Source organism: Mauremys mutica, chromosome 9, assembly GCF_020497125.1.
Source record: "Mauremys mutica isolate MM-2020 ecotype Southern chromosome 9, ASM2049712v1, whole genome shotgun sequence".
Lineage (NCBI taxonomy): Eukaryota > Metazoa > Chordata > Testudines > Geoemydidae > Mauremys > Mauremys mutica.
This window is the reverse complement of record NC_059080.1, coordinates 14,495,947-14,517,478: the sequence shown is the minus strand read 5'-3', so window position 1 is coordinate 14,517,478 and position 21,532 is coordinate 14,495,947. Positions and strand designations below refer to the sequence as shown.

The 21,532-nt window shown below is 41.3% G+C and overlaps 1 protein-coding gene across 1 annotated transcript in view; it reads right to left on the bottom strand.

The window, feature by feature from the left end:
* STAG2 (stromal antigen 2) overlaps window positions 1-21,008 on the bottom strand; it is a 174,916-nt gene extending 153,908 nt beyond the window's left edge. Inside the window, exon 1 of the mRNA XM_045030088.1 lies at window positions 20,816-21,008. The gene's annotated coding sequence lies outside the window, so the exon portion shown is untranslated. The remainder of the gene's footprint in view (window positions 1-20,815) is intronic.
* Window positions 21,009-21,532: the final 524 nt, after the last annotated feature.

Sequence of the window (21,532 nt, the reverse complement as noted above, 5' to 3'; positions counted from 1 at the left end):
TGCTGTCTCAAAATGTCCAATACCATGCACGCCATGGCAGCACATGAATAGTTGATTCAGTATCTCTTTTGAAAGGGATTTTCAATATTCCAGTCAGCTAAATCCTTTACAGAACCTATCCCACTGACAGAAATCAAAATCATTTTTTGCTCAAGAACTATTCTAAGGTAAAGGAAGGATGAGTCAATCTTCAGGTCGAAGAATTTGGTCTCATCCAAATGGTTCTGGTATGATTTCAGAGACCCTAAAAGTGGACTTTTTATTGTGATGGTTGGATCACTTTTCCTCAACAGATTCCCGTATGGAGAAAATGAATGTGTCTTTCCTACACTTTCCCCACAGTCTTCGTTAAGAAACTGATGACCCAAATTATCCAATTCAGAGTACAAGGAAAATGGTATTTTTTTTTTACTTCTGAGGAAATCACTGGAAGAAGCCTGTTTGATTTTTTGGGAATAGTGTTTCTGGTTCCTGCATCAAGAATCCTGAAAGAGAAGAGAGCCCCAGTTTACCTGCCTTTACTGAGACAGTGATTGGCCATATGGGGTCAAATCAATGGTCCATACAGCCCAGTAGCCAATGCCAGGTACTTCAGAGGGAAAGAACAGAATAGGCAATAGATGATCCACCCCATCCTCCAGTCCTAGCTTCTGCAATCCCAAGAGCACATTGTTGCATTCCTGATCAGCTTGGCTAATAGCCATTGATGGACCTCTCCTTCATGAACGTATCTAATTATTTTTTAATCCTTTTATAGTTTTGCCCTTCAGAGTACTCTCAGGCAATGAGTTACAAGTTGACTGTGTGTTGACTGAGCATTGACTGTGCTGTCCTTTTCTTAGCTTTAAATCTGCTGTTCATTAATTTCATTTGGTGACCTCTGGTTATTGCATTATGTAAAGGAGTAAATAACCCTTCCCTACTCATTTTCTCCGCACCATTCTTGATTTTATAGACCTCCATCATATTCCCCCCTTAGTTGTCTCTTTTCCAAGCTGAAAAGTTCCCTTTTTTCATCTCACCTTATATGAAAGCTGTTTGAGACACTTCAAAAACTAGTCTAAAAGAAAAGTTTGAAGCCTGAAGAAAACTAGCAGTTGGGACACTCACCATGTTCCATCTCACAGTCATGGGCAAAAACAGAAAATCAAGGTAGGGTAGGGACCGCTCCACCATTTATGTCTCCATACAGGAAGGCAAAGGGCACATGTATGGCCCTTATAGACACTACCATAAAAATAAAAAAAAAATCTCCCATGCAGGAAGCACATGAGAACCTACAGAGGAATCCACCTGACATATGTGAAGAAGCTGTTTTACATCTAGATTTCTGACTCAGACTTCACTGGTTGTAACTGAGAAAACTGCACAAATGGGTGTCACTGGAATCCAGAGAACAACTGCAATCTCTCTCTAGCCAAAGTCAAGAAGAAACTGACCAACATTTGAAAATCAGTATTTATCAATGAAACAACATGGTGCTTAACATCAGGTAGCATGGCTCATGCTCTATCCTGCTATCGCTGTCCTAAAGGGTCAAAAGACTATAAGAACTAAGTGGAGTTCCACCACTTTTGCACTAAGGAACAGAAGCCTGAATATATACAGTCTTTAGAGAAAGTTATGTTTATTAAATACAAAAGGAAAAACACCTTTTCATTTCAGGACTATATTTGTCATTACCTTATTTTTTTAAAAAGGAAAAACTTTATAAATTTTTTGATGAGGTAAATTCTCTCACTAAAGGAGAGATATCCAATTTGTCTGCTAAGAAGTCAACGTATAAGAACAAAAATAAAACCAATCAGCCTTCAATGGCATCTAGACACTAGCAAGATAAGATTTATGCATTTGATTATTCTTGGGAATACTGCTGTCGTATTTGGTTTATGTCTGCCTGCTTATTTTCACATTACCAAGGCCACACAACATATTAAGCTAGGTTTTTACTTCAATTAAGCAATGTTCTTTATTACAGATGTATCAAAGGTTATACTTTTTTAATGAATTATTCCTACAAAGCTGTTTAATATGGTCTCCAACTCACTGCATTGCTTTTAATATTTAAATATGAAAATGCATATAATTTATAGATCTCATTTTCTCATTGAAACTATTCAGTGAGAATATTTTTATTGAGATTCACCATTTTCTACTAATCTATTTTCAGCAGTTCTGTAATCTTATATTTCTCTCATGTTCAACTTGATTATCTTGTTTTATGTTCCTGCGATATCCCCTCCCTGTCCCTGAGCACTTACACACACACACACACACACACACACACACACACACACACTTACTTTATCCTCAGCTTTTGTCTTCCCAAGCCTGGAAATTCTAGTCCAACATGAAGCCATCTGTGCAATGTACCTCAAATGAGATGGGGTTTTGTACAGCTATGGTAATAAATTTGCTTATTGTCCATTAGCTGAAATGATGTACTTAGTATTATAACCTGTATAAAAACAACTCATTTTCAAAGCATGACAACTGCAAGTGATAGCTTAAATTTTTCCTTCAAACTCACAAAACCCAGATGATAGCCCATGCACATTTCTGGAGCACTTATACAATTAGACAACCTACTGTCTGATTCTTTTGTATTGTTTGGAAAGCTGGTGACAAAAGTTAGAGTCTCTACTTTCTTGTCACTGAGCAGCCAGGATATAAGAGGGAAATTTACATTATACCTCAGATTGTAACAAGTTTGTTATTCTCCAGTAGCACTAGAACACTGTACAGTGAAATGTTTTATAAATCTACTTAAGGGATCAACTGCATTAATTCCTTTATTTAGGTGATCTTCTAATGAAAGAGTAAAATTATATTTAATATTTGAAGTATTCTCCTAACACAGGTGACTGCCTAATAAAAGTGGTCTTTTTTAGATTTGACTTTCCCAGTCCTACAACAACAGTCCAATATACTAGTCTGTTGTGGTATGAATTGGTCTTTTCACCTGCAAAACTGTTGTCTCATTTTTGTCATTTAGACACCCAAGGTGCAATGCTACAATGGGTCAAAACTCGAAAGTTATTAGTATACTAACTGTACAAAAACTACTTAACAGATACTTATTTCAAAATCATTAGTTCAGTTTTAAACATTTATAAGCCCCTCGATGTAAACATGTTTTAGACTAAAATTTAATTACTGAAAAATTACAGCTAGAAACATAAAACATATGAAACATGGGATTATACAAAACCTTACTTCTCAAGTAAATTAATCCTACATCATAAGATTTCTTCACTATTTTTCTTGCCCTCAGTTTGGGTCTGTCTCTCTTTTCTGGGCCTTCTCAGGCTGTAACATCTTGTCCTCAGAAGACTAGCTGTACAATATAAAAAAGTCAGCAAAACACCATAGACATTTCATTGTTCTTTCAATTTTCTTTAAATAGGTATTATATGAGAGCTTTTATAAAAACACCCTGACAGACTGTTAATTTAAATATAGGTTATATTTTCTCCTCCTCAGAGGCAGGGGCCATCTTTCACTAGGGGCTTGTCTACATACAGTTTTGCTAAATTAAAATCAGCACAAAAAAACCTGTTTAGACCACCAGGATGTGTTTGAACAGCAACTAGCCAACGAGATCCTAATCACAACTGGGGTCTCTGGGTATTACCACAATACCAACTATTAACTTCTTACTGCAGTACTCCTCAAGTGATTCAGGAAAGATATTCCCTATACCATCTACTACAGCAACAAACATACAATGACATTCAGATCAAGTCATTGTTACAAAAAAGACTTATTCAGAACACTACTACATTTTACCAAGCAGATCTAAAAAACAGTCTTGTTTAAATTCTATAACTGATTACTGTTAAACAAGGATATTTTTAAAGTAGTATCAAACACACTACAATTCCCGTAATTTCAGATAAAAATCACAAAGAACTAGCTTTATTCACTCATCGTTGAGCAGTTAAATATTTAAGACCACAGAAACAGAACTAGTTACATTAGAAATGTTGAAAATACTATGTCTTTCCTTTGTGGGCATATTTATTGTTAACACCATTTGACAATTATAAAAGAAAGCAATGAAAGAGTCTTGAAAATTGCACATAGATTTATATCCAAGTTGTTTTGACTAATATGGTCAAATGGCAACAGAATATAAATACAGATTGATCAATACTGTTTAAAGAAAAACAGTGCTTAAAACCTGTACTGTAGTAGCATATCTAAATTTGGCTGTTGTAGATAAATATTTAAATGTTTGCACCTTTGAGATTTTTTTTTTCAAATTCTCTACTAGTATTTTAGATTTTGTTTTTGCATTATTACATAATTGAAGTGTGGGGGGGGGGGCCACGCACACACACACACCCTAGAGTTTTGTTCAGTATTAAGTTACCTTGCTTTATAACCAGATCAGCAGCACAGAAAGAAAATTCTTGTCTATTATTTTGATATCATAAAACAATTTAAAATTGATAGACTACTCTTCCTTTTTGGGAAAGTGACAAGTTTCAAAAACAAACCTCAGCCAGACTGTTTTGGTGCCACAGGTTCTGATTTTAGCTGACAACTCTATAGACAATTTCTTTCCACTATAAATAAAATAAATAAATAAATGGACATGTTAAAAATTCTAATCCAAGGGTAAATTAAACTAAACACTTTTTCTGGACCCAGAATATATTACAGGAGAGACTATATTTGTTATCAAATGTATTATTTTCCAAAAGACAATATTCCCACTCTTACCTCCCAATTGGTTTCTTTGAATGAACTAGTCATGGAACTGCACTAACTGAATAAACTGAAATAAAGAAAATATTCTCTTTGCACTTACAAAAGCAGCTACTGCTGTAAAAAACTTCAACAAACTCTGGTTCCAGGTGCTTAGGCAGTGACTTCCACCAATTCAGCAATATGACTTTCTTTAAAACATGGCAACAAATATGTATTGCTTAATATATTTTTAGTCAATGTAAATGATTCTAAATAGTATAGTAAAATTAAGCCTTAACACAGATTGTTAATGTCAAAATTTAATTCTAAATAGGTGTATTTTTAAAAGAATGCTATAGTTAAATTTTAAAAATCTATTTTTTTTAAATCAACGTTTATCCACCCTGACTGGTATCTTGATAACCTTAATTGTAATTCCATTTAAACAATTACTTGAGGAGGAAGGAAGATATAGAAATGGCAGTTTTCTCAAAAAAACATATGCTAGGAAGCCTGGAAATTCAAAGTTAAGGTTACCGACTACACACACTTTTTTTTTTTAAATAAAGACGACCTAGAGAAACATTCTGAATGTCGTCACTTTTCATGAAGAGATGCACAAACCTGTTCATGTTTCCAGCAACTAAATATGGTCTTAAACTTAAGTCACCAGCAGTATACTAATGCAGAAGAGTACTATTTAAAAAATACTACAGTAGTTTACAGTCGATCAACAGCACAAGCAAGATAGAAAAATCAGGAAGTGATTTAACAAGGCTAATTCCAAGACAGTTTCAACACGGCCTATGGAACTTTAGGGGAAGAAATCCCATCATCAACACCATTGTTAGCACTGGTAGGAGCCCTACTGTAAATAAGACTAATGGCTTTTGGAGCCTTGATCATCAAGCTAGTTAAATCCTACCTTGAGCAACTTTAATTGAAAAACTACCCTCTACAATAAGTCACATGACACTAAAACCATGAAGGAAAAAATATATAGAAGACACCTCATGCTGTACATTAAAAAATTAAACTCAATTTTAATTTAAGAATTATTTTTAAATTCATCAATATGACATTTCATAAATGCTTCAGAATTATGTTTGGAATGAACAATTCTTTCACAATAAGGCAAAGGGGAGGAAGGGAGGAAGAAATTCTCCATTTAAATTTCAGTGGCTTTCATCCTAAAATACAAAGATCATATGCAGATTATTGTTGTCTCACTCAACACAATATTTTCCATGCTGCAGTAAACTTCAGGAGAACAAAATGACATGCAATGTATGTTTACAGGATCAAAACAATTACTCTAACTACAGTAGTCACAAGGGCAAAGTGAACAGTTATTCCAAAAAGATGGGCCATTATTATCAGATCCATATTATGCCTCATTTACAAAAGCAGAAATTGGGTTCAGAAATAATAAACAAAGATCAGTTAATATTTGCAAAAGGCTTTGAACATGTAAAAGCACTGTATAAGTGCTAAGTATTAAGGCTTCCCACACATTCATTTTGGCATTCCTCCAAGCAGGAAAGTCCCACAAAAGCACTTTAACAGCAGTAATGAGAAAGTGATTTGGATCATGTAATTTTAGTCAGTTCCACACCAGTACCACTAAAGATCACCTACAATATCAGAACGGTCTCCCACCAAAAATGCTCAGTTATCCAGTACCATTTGCATGTGACACTTTAAAGATAATCTCTGCCACAATGAGGTTACAAACAAACATTATAAACAGCCTGAACCCCTATTCTTGTCCTAACACAGGGCAGCATACAAACACCCACACACGCACACACTATCTTCCCTCTTCCTATTCTTTTATTCTTAATTTCAAATTAAAACAAACCCCAGCCTGAGCTCCCTCCTACGGTTTTTCCCTGTAATGTCTCCTCTCACTCCCTAATCCCTCTGACTCAGAGTGGGGCATATGCTGGATTGAAGCTGACAAGACCTACCTGGTCTTGCTGCCAATACAAACTAGCATGAGTCAGCAGCATAACCCTGAGCCTTCCTGCAGGCTGCTAGAACATCCCATTACACTCAGTGTAGCGCACACACTATAGTGAGGCAAATAAAATTAGGATTACAACAAAGATTATGGGATTAATTTTATTGTGCATCATGTCAATTCCAAGTTTTTGGAGACTAAACCCAGGCACAAGAGCAGCAGCAGATGGCACTGGAGTGGAAGTTAGTATAGGATTCTTCTCCCATTACTGGAAGCACTTGAAAAGAGACAAAAAACACAGACTCCACTGCGTGCCAGTTCACTCATCCAATTTTGAAGTCATTTGTTCTTTCATAAGTTCTTCTCTTCTCTCACCATCTTGTTAAAAAACCCTTCTTCACCCATTTTCATCAGCTGCTAACCTGTTTCTCCCCGCCCCCTGCCCCCTCCAAAAGGCCATCCTTAATTTCTGCCTTATCTCCACCACTTTTCAATCCCTACCCTGATGTCTTCACATCAGGATTATTGAAATCTTTCTACCTTACACATCCCATATGATCTCAGGATGCTTCAAGCATCATTTATACAAAAGCTTTGTGCATTTCACATTGGTACAACCATTAACAGTTTTGATGACTGCCAGTGTAAACCATAACAGAGGCCTCAGTTGCAAGTGCTGCAATACTGTGCACTGCATATCCACAGGTACTTAAGGAGGTTAAGTCCGTTAATGGCTATTAGCCAGGACGGGTAACGAAGTGTGTCCTTAGCCTCTGTTTGTCACAGGGTGGAGAAGGATGGCAGGAGAGAGATTACTTGATCATTGCCTGTTGGGTTCACTCCCTCTGGGGCACCTGGCATTGGCCACTGTCAGTAGACCAGATACTGGGCTAGATGGACCTTTGGTCTGACCCAGTACGGCCTCTCTTACGTTCTTACTTATCTACTTCTGTATTTCTCACACCTTCTTTCCTGTCTTCCTTAATGTTATTTCATTTCCCTTCTTCATCTTTTATTTGATTTAAGATGCTCTGCTCCACTTCGTTCTTTATTCTGTAGGTCAACTGAAGTTTACTTACAGGAGACCTAAAAAGCTTTGGTAAAAAAAATATTTAAATTGCCAAACTACTTGAAATATGGCACAAATCCTATATTTGCTTAATCAACTGGATCTTCCCATATTAACCTCCATGACAGCAGGACTGTCATTTTTAGGGTTAAAATGTCAAAACCACGTTTAAAAATCCCAAAAAATTAACAATACTTCCCACCCTCCCCTAACATGTCCTGAGATCAAAGTACTTTATTGAAGACATAAGCAGACACCTAAATCTGAGCAAGGAGGCTGAAACAAAGTCCGATCTTTCCATGTAAATGAAAGAAAAGTTTGGTTTTCATGCATTTTGTTCTCAAATGTATTTATCTATTCACAATATTACTGATTTTGGATTTTCAAAATATAAATTTCTGTTCTGTAAAATTTCTGTATGATTTTTAAATACTGCAGATGCATAATAATTTATTTGTCTTACCACGTAGTGTTTACTAGTTTAAAACTGTATTTTGCATTAACAAGATACTGCTTTGAGGCACCAGCACGCTCACTTCTGTGTTCAAGGTATTATTAAATTTCATATGACTGCCACTGCACTGCATAGAATTGAAGTTGAGCAATGTAACTAAGAAGAGAAAACAAGATGGCAAATGACAGTGAAATACCCAGAGCATCTTGGGCTCCAAGAACTGACACTTTTAAACAATTTTCAGGTGTTGAGCCCCAGGAGTTTTAGTTTCTTGACTCTGTTCAATGTAGTCACATGGTACAATAATACAGAACACATGCATACTTACTTGAGCAATGTATTTTAAAAATAGATACATGTTGGGTACAAACACTGATTGGAATATCAAGGGTTATCAAAATAAAATGAAAGGTAACCCACCTCATAAAATGGAAAGATACGAGGTGTTTATGAGACACACAAATAAAAATGAAAGCCTGAAATGTTGCTTAAAATGGGCTACTAAAAAGAAAACTCATTTCCACCCCTTTCACAGGCAAACTGCCCTAACAATGCATTTCCTTGGTAGGTAAATCAATATGCATAGGCCAGTTTCAATTTTTTGGGGGGGGGGGGGGGGGTGTTGGTCAATCCTTTATCAGAAAAGCAGCAATAGAACTATAACACAGATGCAGCAGAGATACTAGTGCAGCTTTGCTTCCGGTTGCCAAAGTTGCAAATGAACTGTAGATTTCTGGAAATAATAAAAGTAGTTATGAAAAGAAATAGGAGAATACTATCTGATTATTTACACATAAAAACTAATTTAAAAAGCAATATTGAAAGAACACTTGATTTATATCTCATTGATGCATAGATAAGCAGGCAATTTGTCTAAAAAAAAGAATCATATTTATAACATATTAATAGGAGCATTCTAGGTAAGTGCCGGAAAAAGAAGATAAATGACAGAGGCAACAAGAAAACCAGGGACATGTTTTTATTTCAAAGTCTTTTGTGAAAATCCTTTCTATAACCCTGCCTGGTGCATCCCCCAATATAAATGCAAGCCTTCTTTCACCCAAGTCATTCACTTGCTGTGCTCAGGACAACAGGTATTTTTCAGTGCACTTAGCTATAGTTTCAGTAACACTTTATCTTATCAAAATAAAAACTTTTTTTGTCCTTTAAATGTGTCTAAATTAAGCTTTTTAAACAAACACTATTGAAAAATCAAGACTGGAGTCATCTTTAGAAATGGGGGATGAGGAGGAGAAGGGATGAGTTTTAAGTCATTTCAAAGGCATCACAACTAAGAAGTATCTCCTGTTTATACACCAGGTGTGTAAAACAAAGCTTTACTTCAGATCAGGAGCACAGATGTGCATATAACACCCAAATACCGCCCCCCCCCCTTTTTTTTTTTTTTTTTTAAGTATTTAGGACCCAATCTTGCAAATACACATATAAGTAACAAGAATAATTCCTGCAAGTTCATTGGTGAATAATGACAACTGTAAAAATTAGTCATAGTGTGTATAGGATTTGGACGTTAGTGGTGTTCTATAGATAGTATTAAAGATAGAGGCTTTACTTGTCCATTGAAAAAGTTATAGCACAAGTAGTAACAATGCAAGATACCTCGCACTACCAAACCAAGGAGTAGCTAGAGACATTATGTTAAAAAAGTATTTTAAATGTTTTTTATGATAATACTCTAGATTATTAAAACAATTTTCTATATCTAATTTACTTTTCATCACTTGTGCTGGTTCCTCTGTGCTCTTCATTTGGTTTGTACAGTGGAAAGCAGACAGTCAATTTCACTTTCTGGTTTTCATGAACAAGCACAAGGTCGCCATGCCTGGGTTGCAAACATAGAAGTAATCTAAATTCAAACAAACGGCTTTCAATTAATTTCTATTAATAGTAGGTTTTCAGAGCTCTTTTAAAAAAGCCTCAGCTCCCAAGCAGTATCATTATTAAATCAATCCTCAGCTTCTGATGTGACTGCCAGTAAAAGTGACAATATTACAGGTGGCTTTGTGATGTGCACCCCTCATTACTCAGTAACAAGCTAATTCAGACCATGTCTGCACTGCCACTTATGCTGGCAAAACTTACGTTGCTATGGGGTATTGGGGGGGAGGGGAACAACCTTTGAGCGACATAAATTTCGCTGGCATAAATGGTAGTGGTGTGCACAGCACTATGTTGGCAGAAGAGTTTCTAGCTACCACTGCTTGTTGAGGTGATTTTATGTCAAGAGGAGAGCTCACTCCCATCAGCACAAAGAGGCTACACAAGCGATCTTACAGTGGCCTGGCTGCATCGGTGCAGCTGTACTACTGTAAGCCCACTACTGTAGACATGGCCTTAATCAGCCAATTTCAAGTCTGTCAAGCAACAGAGACCGTAACCTCTTTTTGTCACAAATAACTAGGGCCCATGTAAAACAATGACTCTGATAAAATCCAAACTTTATATTCCAGTATACATTAATTTACAATGATCTCAAAATGCTATACAAGACCATACTACAGGATTCTGCTAATGGGTCAGTTACCCAAGAATGAAGTTACCTGTTTATTTTAACCTACTGATATTTATATCCTTAGATTTTATACTTTTAATTATATACCTTTGCTTAGAGATTTGCTTGATATCAAAAATATTAATATTCCTCTTCCCAATATTCCACCATATACAAGCCACTTTCCCTTTAGCTCTGATCTGTGAAACCACATTCATGCAAGCAAGACAATCCATTGGCTAGCCATTGTATACAAATATGCCATTATTTTTTCTACATGCTTTCTGTTAATTAAAAAAGTATATATTCCCAGAAAGACACCTAAAAATCTGATGGTGTTAATTTTTTTATACTTTCTACAGTCCACAGTTTTTACATAAAGTCAAAAAATCATGAGATTCAGTAAATTAACCTCTTAATTACTTTGTTATAATTATAAACAGGCTCTTTAACAGATTTGTTTGAACATCCACAGTAAATTCAATCTTCATTCCCAGATTATATGCTGTAAATCTGAGGAAAATATTCTTCATGCAAAACAGAAGTTGAATCCCTGCTTTAATAGGAACTGAACCATAAATAAGGAGCTGCTATTGTAGTGACTTCATATTTAGGGGTTGCATTCCAAAAATGGGCTTAAATGAGGCATAAATTCCTGCTTTTTTCCTAAAGTAGGCGTCCAATATATTTGAAATTTCACTCAGGGTTAGAGATTTCAATTTAGTATGTTTGGTTTCTCTATAAATTCTTAATAGAAAGCCCTGGGATTTCAGATCTGACTGTAATTCCTCTTGTTGATTGATCTATAAAACAACCTGTTAGAGCTGACCCCAAAGAGCACTAGTGCAACAGGGAAAGGATTTATTTTTTTAAAATGTTGGATTTAGGGACAGTTTTAGAAATGTTTATAGTATAAATGAAAGTTTGCACACTGTGTATACAAGCTTGACTGGTTGATGGGGTAGGCAAATATATACAAATCTGGTTGATGGGCACAATTGCATATAAAGCCTTTTCCAAGAAGAGCTACATGTCTCTCACGAGCAGCTCCTGCTGGATAAAATATTCCCCCACTGCGCTTCTAAATAATACTACCACCATAGAAAATTAATGCACAAAAATATAGTCTGTGAAGCAGTTACTGCCACTATGCCATTGAATATATCTAACACAAACCCATACAAGAAAAGCTAGTTAGCCCACCTAATGGTACATACCCTCTACTCCTCCACCCACAAGCACATCATTACCACAACTACTGCAAACCACAAACCAAACACGGCAACCTGTCCTCTTACTGCCAACTTTCCCATCTCCTCCTTTAACCATCCTTCTGCACACAATCCTTTCATAAAGTACTTTCTCTCAACACAACCAGCTACCATGCCTAACATCCATAACTTCTCATCTTGTAAAAATAATCTAGTAAAGGGTGAAAACTGAGCAAAGTTATGGTTGTGCATGGTCTGTTGTATGTCAATTTTGGTAATGGTGAGGTACGCAATGAGGGGTAATTTAACTTTTCATTTCCTTTCTATTATGGGTTTGTGTCAGGCGAGTTTTGTTTGCACTAACCGCATCTGTTTAAAAATCAAGTTTTCTGAGTATTAATAGATGGGGTTTTTTCTAACATATTTAAGGTTCCCTAGACTACATGGACCCTTTATCCCACGCTCTTCCTGAAACACAATTACAGTTGCTCTCTCAATAACAGTTCCCAATCCAAAAGCCATTTAAAAAAAAAAATCCCCAAGAATATTAGTCCTGAGCCCACATCATGGACCCACTACTACAGACAGCTCTTAGGGCCCTGAGTCTACAACAGTACTCCCACCAATGTCAGCAGTCACTCACAACATCAACTTAACTCCACCTCTGTGAGAGGAGTAACACTTAGTTAGGGCAACACAGTCAGTGTAGACCAGGGGTCGGCAATCTTTTGGAAGTGGTTTGCCGAGTCTTCATTTATTCACTCTAATTTAAGGTTTTGCGTGCCAGTCATACATTTTAACATTTTTAGAAGGTCTCTTTCTATAAGTCTATAATATATAACTAAACTATTGTTGTATGTAAAGTAAATAAGGTTTTTAAAATGTTTAAGAAGCTTCATTTAAAACTAAATTAAAATGCAGAGCCGCCGCGGACTAGTGACCAGGACCCGGGCAGCGTGAGTGCCATTGAAAATCAGCTCGCGTGCCACCTTCGGAACCCATGCCATAGGTTGCCTACCCCTGGTGTAGACACTACATTATAGACGATCCCCAGGTTACACAAGACCTGATTTATGCAAATTCACACTTACGGAAAAAGTTCCATAAGCCAGAAATAGGATTTTCGAGTTATGGAAATTTGTGTGTAATGTATGGGTATACGTTTCCGACTTAGGAAAGGCGTTCCGGAACAGAACAATTGAGTAAATCGGGGGGCGTCTGTACTTACATTGCCAGTTGGTAGTCAGCCACGTGTTAGGCACAGCTGAACCCTCTTCCCCTGGCTCACAGCTGGAGCTCCCCCTTTCCCCAACACCTCAATTTCACAGCAGGGAGCCTACCAGGCAGTAAGCCCCAGGGTAGGGGGGCCTCCAACTGTAAGCCCCACATGGCTGTCCAGTGCACCACACTCCAGCTGTCAGTGCCCCACAATGCCCCACTTCAGTCAGTGCAAGCGCTAATGGTGAGGACACGCACCACCAGCAGGAAGGCAGTGTGGACACCAACAACCGATTTAATTGTTGTGGTGGCTATAGGTCAATCTAACTTAAGTCAACCTAATTTTGTAGTGCAGATAAGCCCTTAATTAAAACAATTACATACAGGCACAAAAGTATGTTTTAAACTCTCAATTCTGCTGAATCAAAATAGACAACCAAAAGGCAAATGTCCAAACTTGTTACAGATAGAGATAATGGCTAGGGTTTTTTTTCCTCTCTCATTCTTTGTACGCAATGAACCATTATTTTGTTCAAACTTTGTAAAGACAAACAAAAACTATATACACACACCAAGACGAGAAATGGTCGTAAGAGAGATCTTAGGCTACGTCTGCACTAGAGAGCTTAAAGTGGCGCAGCTGTACCAATGCAGTTGTGCCACTGTAAGATCTCTCCTGTAGCTGCTCTATACCAACATGAGAGAGCTCTCCCGTCGACCTAATTAATCCACCCCCAACAAGAGGCAGTAGTTATGTCAGTGGAAGACGCTCTCCCACCGACATAGCACTGTGTACACTACCACTTATGCCAGTGTAACTTATGTTGCTGGGGGGGTATATTCACACCCCTGAACAACATACGTTTTGCTGACATAAGTGGTAGTGTAGACATAGCCTTAGACTCTGAAAATTATACCCCAAAACTGGAAGTTTAATAAAGGTATAAGCAACTGAAATGAGTCCTTTGGAATAGACGTGCTTACGCAACCTTAACTATAGGTCTTGCTCCAACAATATCAACAAGAGGATTGCATTTTCTATTGCTTCTGTAGACCAAGTATATCGCACACACCAGGGGGACTCCCTGCATTCCTCCATTGCCTCCAAGGAGCTCCCTGTGTGTCACCCTCCCATTCCCCTCTTTTTTAGGGATTCTCTGCGACCCCTCCTTACCTTCTACCCCTCATTTCTGCAGTTCTGAATGTCCTCCCTCCATTCCCCCTCTGCCACATCACTGTCCCCCAATCTCCTTATAACAGGGCTCTGTGTGCTCCCTTCGCCCCCATACTAGCATGCCACATTATCCCCTGTTCGATGGTTCTGCGTGCTACTTCTTTCCCCCCCTTCCCCACCATGGCTGGGGCTCTATGTGCACATACCCCATTTCCCCCTCCATCACATCAGGGTCTCTGTGTTCCCCGCGTATCCTTTCCCTCTTACTATGGTCCCTCATTCTTCCCGCCTCCACCCTGCTAGGGTTCTCCTTTCTTCACCCCCACCAGTGACTGAGTGCCCCCACCCCCGCCAGGGGCTCTATGCATGCTCCCATTTCCCCTGTCTCCATTTTTTTTTTCCTTTCTGTCTGGGACATAATTTTTTCAGGTTGTCAACATTTAAAACTGTATTAAGGAGGATGAGCAGGGCTGAGATGAGGGACATTATTATGCTAGAATTTATTATTGGCTGCCATCAAGAGATTTTTTGATCTACAGACAATGAGAGAAGTGGCTGAAGTTGCTGTTTCTGCTAACCAGATGCCAGGGACTCTGTGTCCTCCATTTTCCCCTTTCATTTTTTACAATTTTCACCAAAGTCAAAAGTGTTCTGGGCATTGATGCCTAAAATATCCCCTGAACTTTTGGAAGGAATCAGGTGCAGCATTCAAGTCATCATGTTACAGGTGGAAATAAGAACAGACAAGAAAACATTTAATGAACCTCAAGTGAGATTTTTAGCCAATAAATAAATAAATAAATTAAAAAAATCAGGGGATGGGGTGTTGTACAAGCTTTCATGACCCGTGTAACTAGAAATGGGTTCCATGGACAGGAATAACTTCCAGAGAGTCTAATTTTATACTATGCTGTGAAATTTGCTTAATATTGATACAGAAAGTAACACCGAATTATCATGATTACAGGTAATCCAGTCAAGATTTCTTTAAGGTCACACTGCACCTGAATCATAGTGACTAAAAGAGAAGTAACATAAAAATGAAAATGTATTCTGATACATCAGAAAATATTACAACCAATATTTTGTAATCTGATCAAGTTTAATATAGTCTCTTCCATGAATAAGAGTACTCATCTCCAAAAGGGTAACACCCTACTGCTATTGTCTATAGGAGACTATGGAACTACCATGTAATAGCCAATAGATAAAATCAGTCTAAACTTCTATATACACTAGTTTTAAAGTGATTCAGCTAATGTTTGTAAGTATTACAGAAACCCTTAGAAAATAAAAGGACATTTAATGAGTTACATGGTTTCACATGTCCTTTGCAAGTTGAACATAAAAGCATTTCTGCATTTAATAAGCTCGATATTTTAGTTTATACGAACACAGCTGTACTGAGATGATTTAACTATGATAAAGCACTGTGAAACTTGTTGAGCTAAGCCAATGATTTACTAGCTACATTTTCATGTTTGGAAAAGGGAATGCTCTTCGGTTTTACAGAACTTCAATATATTCCTTTTTCACTTCCAAGAGGTTACAGTCAATATTTTTAATATAAAATTATAAAAGCCATCTTTTTTCCTGTAAGTGCTACCAAATATATCACTATTCCTTTTAAAACATCACTGCATCCTTACTTAGAGCAAAACAACTGGAATACACCTAGCAATCAAAATTGATAAATTCACTTTCCAATTGTAAACAGCAAATAGCAAACTTTACCTGGTGTTTAAAGGAGAAGGGGCTTGCAGCTATAAATGACAAAATTTCAATTCTACAGAAATTAGTGCTGTATTATAATCTTCTGAACATGAACAGTGTATGCAGTGTTGTCTTCCTGAATCGGTAGATAGCCCGAAACAACAGATTTCAACTGTCTACAGCCCAATCCCTGCCCCTAGTGCACAGTGTGAGCAGGTGTCTGCAAGTTCAGGAATTCCTATGGGAACCCCTGCTTGGCCCCTGAGCAGTAGCAGAGTGGTCCCCTGGTCATTACTCTAGACTAGAGCTGGGAAGGAAACAGTTTTCCTGTCCCACAAAACCTTGAGATTTCAAAATATTTTCTCATTCAACATTGGGAGAAAACCAAGACCTTTCAAAAATGATCATGGAAAATTAAGACACCTGCCCCAATGTAGCCAATAACCTACAGTTGGGACACTCATTTGGAAGACCCAGGTTCAAATTCCTTTGAACTGGGCAGAGCAGCAACTTGAACCTGTCTCTCTCACCCAGTGAGCACCCTAATTGGCTATTCAGGTCTGATCTACATTTAAAGTTAAGGCCACAAAGCTGAAAAATTTACACCCTACGTGCTTCAGCTAAGTCAACAGAAAAACCTCTTCTGTTGCTGTAGGAAGCATCTACACTACAGCACTAAATCAGTCAGCTACAGCACCATAGCCCTGCAGCAGTAGCACACATGGAGTAGACATAGCCTCACTCAAAAATTACATCCTGATCCTGAGAAGCCTCCCTGAAAAAAGCTTCAGTTTTATGGAAACAAACTCCTGCAAAAAATTCAGTTTTGATTAGTCAGCATTATCCAACAAACCGTTTTGTGAAAAATCTCAACCACTTTATTCTAGACTTGGGCCTGGAATATCCTTAATTTTACTTGTAAACCCACTACACTGGAGTGGGATTCATGATGGACCTCTGTAGAAACAGATCAATAAGCCCCAGACCCTAATCCCTACTGCAAAGGAACAGACAGAGAGCACTCACAGAGCTGGACTTAATACAAAGAAAGCTTGCATCAACTTCATAGGCTCCCCAAATCTTGCTTATACCATGTGCAGCACACAACATTGGTGTTTCCACAAGAGTGCGGTCAACAGCTACAAGGGGTAGGGAGCACTATTTATCTGTTAAGAAAAATGAATTATTTCCAAGTCATCTCTTCGGCATAATTTTAAAGCTTCCTTCTCAGATTTATCCCTCAAACAGTTACATGTCTACAATCCCCATGAATCTTCAACCACCACAACCAGCCCAAATCTTGTGCATGCTGCAAGCAGTGGAGTATGATAAATCTGACTACTAACCTATCGGATGATGTACCACAAATAGTTGCATTTTGATTTTTATCAAGATGGTCACTCTCAGACTAAGAAAGAGAAGCAAGGAATGTTGTTACTGAGGCTTGGTCTATACTTACATGTTGGGTTGACAGAGCTACATCAGGCAAGGATGAGAAAACCACACATTTCTGACCAACATACTATGCTGAACTAAATCCCAATGCAGACATAGTTATGTTGATGAAAGAAAGCTACACTGACCAGAACAAACTTTGTTCAGAGTAGTGTTCCTACACCCACGGAAAAACCATCCATCAGTGTAGGCTTCGTCTACACACTACAGGGTTATGCCGTCATTGCTACTCCAAAATAGTTACGCAATGACATAGACATACACTAATTGTTGAAGACCCTCCCCCGAAAAGTATTAATTGGTATTATGAGGCCACAGCAGAGTACCATTACAGTTTTTATCTGTAAAATCAGACAGGGGAATAAACTACCTCTACGTCACAAGACTAGCATTAAAATCAGTTAGTGTTTGTAAAACATGAGTGCTAAATATTATCTATACACCACCAAGACTACACACAAAACTATGCACAGTTCCAGATACTTTTTTCTGATATTGAGGTATATGACTGGGAAAAAATTCCAAAAAGAATGAAAGGCATCCAGGTTAAGGAGGACTTTAAGGAAACAACTTTCTGCTGAGCCAAGGGTTAAAGCTAGAAGCAGTAGGATGAAACTGAACAATGGAAAATGTATGAATATTAACAATACTCTGTAACAACTGAGTCTATTATATTGTGGAATATTCTATTAGACCCAGTAACCAATCTTCTAAAACAAGACTGGACAAAACACTCAAGTAGGTACTGTAAAAAGCAACAGAGTGTCCTGTGGCACCTTACAGACTTACAGATGTATTGGAGCATAAGCTTTTGTGGGTGAATACCCACTTCATCAAGTAGGTACTGTAAAGAACAATCCAGCATTGGCCCCCACGGAGTGGACCTAAGAGGAGTTTTCCAGTTCTAATTTCTAGTAGTATACGATATCAACTGTGTTCCTTCCAGGGATCTGAAGCATGAACACTAACTTTATTTAACAAAGCACATTCTTGCTGGATTTCTCGACTGTGTACACTTCAGACATATTGCAAACAGCACCAGCTCTGAGCCCAGACTTTCTAATGTAGCTACACAGCTGATCGCTTTTCTGTGCCGCACATCAGCTTGTGTTTGTGAAGCCCAGAGCCCAAGTTCACTAAACCCACTGTAGTGTGCTCTCACCCCAGGGGAGAGCAAGCAGGCCACCTCCTTCTCCGTGTGCGGATGACCAATGGGAAGAAAGAGAAAGGAGAGGCGGGTGAGTGCTCCGAGGACATGAACAAACACAATCGGCTCTCCAGCAGGCCCCATTAGGGCAGCGTGTGACGCACTTCGGTAACCCGACTCCCCACCCCGTTAAGAGTCACGGCGCTGACACAGCCCCTCCTCCCCTGAAGGAGAGCGACACGACAGTAAGAGAAAAGCAAGGTTTTGAACCGCTCCAGGCTACCTCCAGGAACCCCTCCTTACAGCCTCACAGGGCAAAGGAACCTCTTGTCTCAACCCTACACCTGATAGAGGAGAGGGAGAAGGGCTGAGTCACCAGATCAAGCTGCTAATCAGACCGGGTCCAAAGACACAAACATAGGGTGTGGCTGTAGGGAGCACAAGGGGAGGCAACGCTCCTGAACAAGCCATCATCTGTGTTTACACAGCTGAAGGGGAAATAGAAGAGTTTTAAACCAAACAGCCAGGAAGCTATTAAAAACTGGGAACGAAATATTTCCGCATCTCTTATGGAAAAAGTTTGTAACAGCTAAATAAATGCATAATCTTGTAGGAAAACAAAGTAGCTGATTTGAAAAAAGAAAAACCGCCATTCAATTGCCACTGCTGGGGAGGGGGGGAAATCAACCAGCGAGTCGTCCCGGGTATGTTCAGGGACAGCAAGTCTCACCTACACCACTAGCTGGAGAAGAAGACACCAAGGAACAGACCATACAGACAGCGAGGGCACCAGCATTACCACACACACCAGAAGCAAGCGTTGTGTTTACGTTGATATAAAGGAATAGGAAAACAAGCTTCCAAGTTCAGCGGAACTAACTTGATGCTGCTGTACCCTGCCCTTCCACACACACACCCATCTCTGCCCGCTCCAGCGAGTCCCTAAAGACGTCTGCATACGCGTACCCAAGAGAGCCCAGAAAGGAAAAAAGCTGGGAAAGCTGCTTCCTCCTACCTGGGCAGGGTTCAGCTCAGTTCAGTGTGCATGTCGAGAAGGAGGGGGCTCTGGGCAAAGCTGTCTAAAACAAAAGTGGCGCCAAAACCCCCTGTAATCAGCCTTCTTCCTCCTTCTCTTCCCCTCCCCCCTCATAGCCGGCTAGGGCCCAGCAGGGCTCCAGCAACACGCGGCTCCCGACACAAGTTTGCAATGGCCCCTCTTTTCCGAAACTGAACTGAAACGGCCCCCAAAACCTCCTGCGGGGGGGGGGGCGGGAAAGCCCCTTGAACAAGTGATGTGGAAGGGGGGCCCGCTCCCCGAGGCTCACTCGCACAGGCCCTGCTCGCTCCCTCCTCAACTCCTTCAGGGCGGGAGGAGGTCAGACCCCACGGCTTCATTCCTGTCCGAAAGGGAAAAAGCCGCTTCCTCCATTGCTCCCCAAAGTGCGGCGCGGGGAGGGGACCAGCCCCCGGGCGCGGGGGAAATCAATTGGGGGTACCAGTCGCTGGGGGGGGGCGCCATGCTCCCCCAGTCATTGCGGGGGGGGGGAGAAACGAGCTGTCAGGCACGGAAGCCCCTAACCCCGGCCACTCGCCCAAGACGCACGACTCCGGGGCAGAAGTAGCCGCCCCACCATTTTCTCGTGCGCGCCGGGCCGCCCCTCGGTGCGCTGCCCTCCCCTAACTAGCCATCGAGCAGGGCTCCCCCTCGCTGGCTCCGCTCCGGTCCCCTCCCCTCGAGCGGACCGGCCCGGCCCGGCTCTCCCCACACACACACACACACAATGCCCGAGTCCTCCATCTTGCCAGCAGCCCCTGCTCGGCTCTAGCGAAGGGGGAGGAGGAAGAGGAGGTTCTCCATTTTAGCTCGCGGAGCGCTGGGCCCGGGCCGCCTGTGGCCGAGGAGGGGGAGAAGGAAGGGGGGCTCCTCTAGGGCGGGCGGGCAGCGAGGCCGCTTTCGGAGCCCTCTCTCCCCCTCCCCGCCGGGGAGCGCTGGGAAGAGGGGGTGGGGAAGCGGGGGGCTGGAGTGTTTTCTCGGCTCGGCCCCGCGTCCTCCATCTTGGCTGCACTGTAAGTCCTGTGGCCAACCGGCCCGGCGCCCCGCTCCGTCCCCCAGGGCCCCGGCCTGGCCTCGCCCCATCGCCACACACGGCCCCCGAGTCCCCCCTCCAAACTTCCAGAAGCTTCGCCGCCATTTTCTAACTTACCTTGCCCAGTGTCGGCGCAGGCAGCTCGGAGGCCCGGACCCGCGGCTCCGTCCCTGCCCCCCCGGCCCGGTGGCGGGGTGCGTGCGCCCGGCTCGGAAGCTCCGCGGCGGAGGGGTTTAGAAACGGCGCTAGGAGCGGGCAGGTTATTTAATTTGGCGGCGGCGCTGGGGATTGTTTGGGGTGTTCGCTGCTCGGCGGCTCGCAAGCGAATGGAGGGCGCAGGCGCCACCTGGCGGCCACTGAGCAAGGCCGGCTATCCTGGGCGTGGGGCGACATCTGCCGGCCGGGCTGGGGAGGCCGCTGCGCTCCCCTCCCCGCCGGCCTCCGAGCGGGTAAACAAGGTGGCGCGCATGCCCGGCCCTGCCTGGCTCACCCCACCCCCCCGTCACCCAGCCCGGGGGAGGGGGCGGGGCACGCGCTCAGCGCGGGTAGATGTGGGTCATCGCGGCCTCGTGGGGCGCTGGAGCAGTGCGCGCGGCGCCCGGGGGTGGGCACGCGCGCGGGCTGCGGGGAGCCTGGGCAGGCAGGATCCCGGGGCTTGGGGCCGCGGCCCGCCCGCCCGCGCAGCGCAGGGAGGGTGGAGACAGCTGGGCCCAGCCCCTGCGGGGAGGCGACGACACAGTTCGGCTGGAGGAGGAACTCGGGTAAGGGAGCAGAAGTTACTGCCTGAGTTTAGCGCGTGGCACAGCGAGGTCTGTCCCCTCACGTACCCAGGGC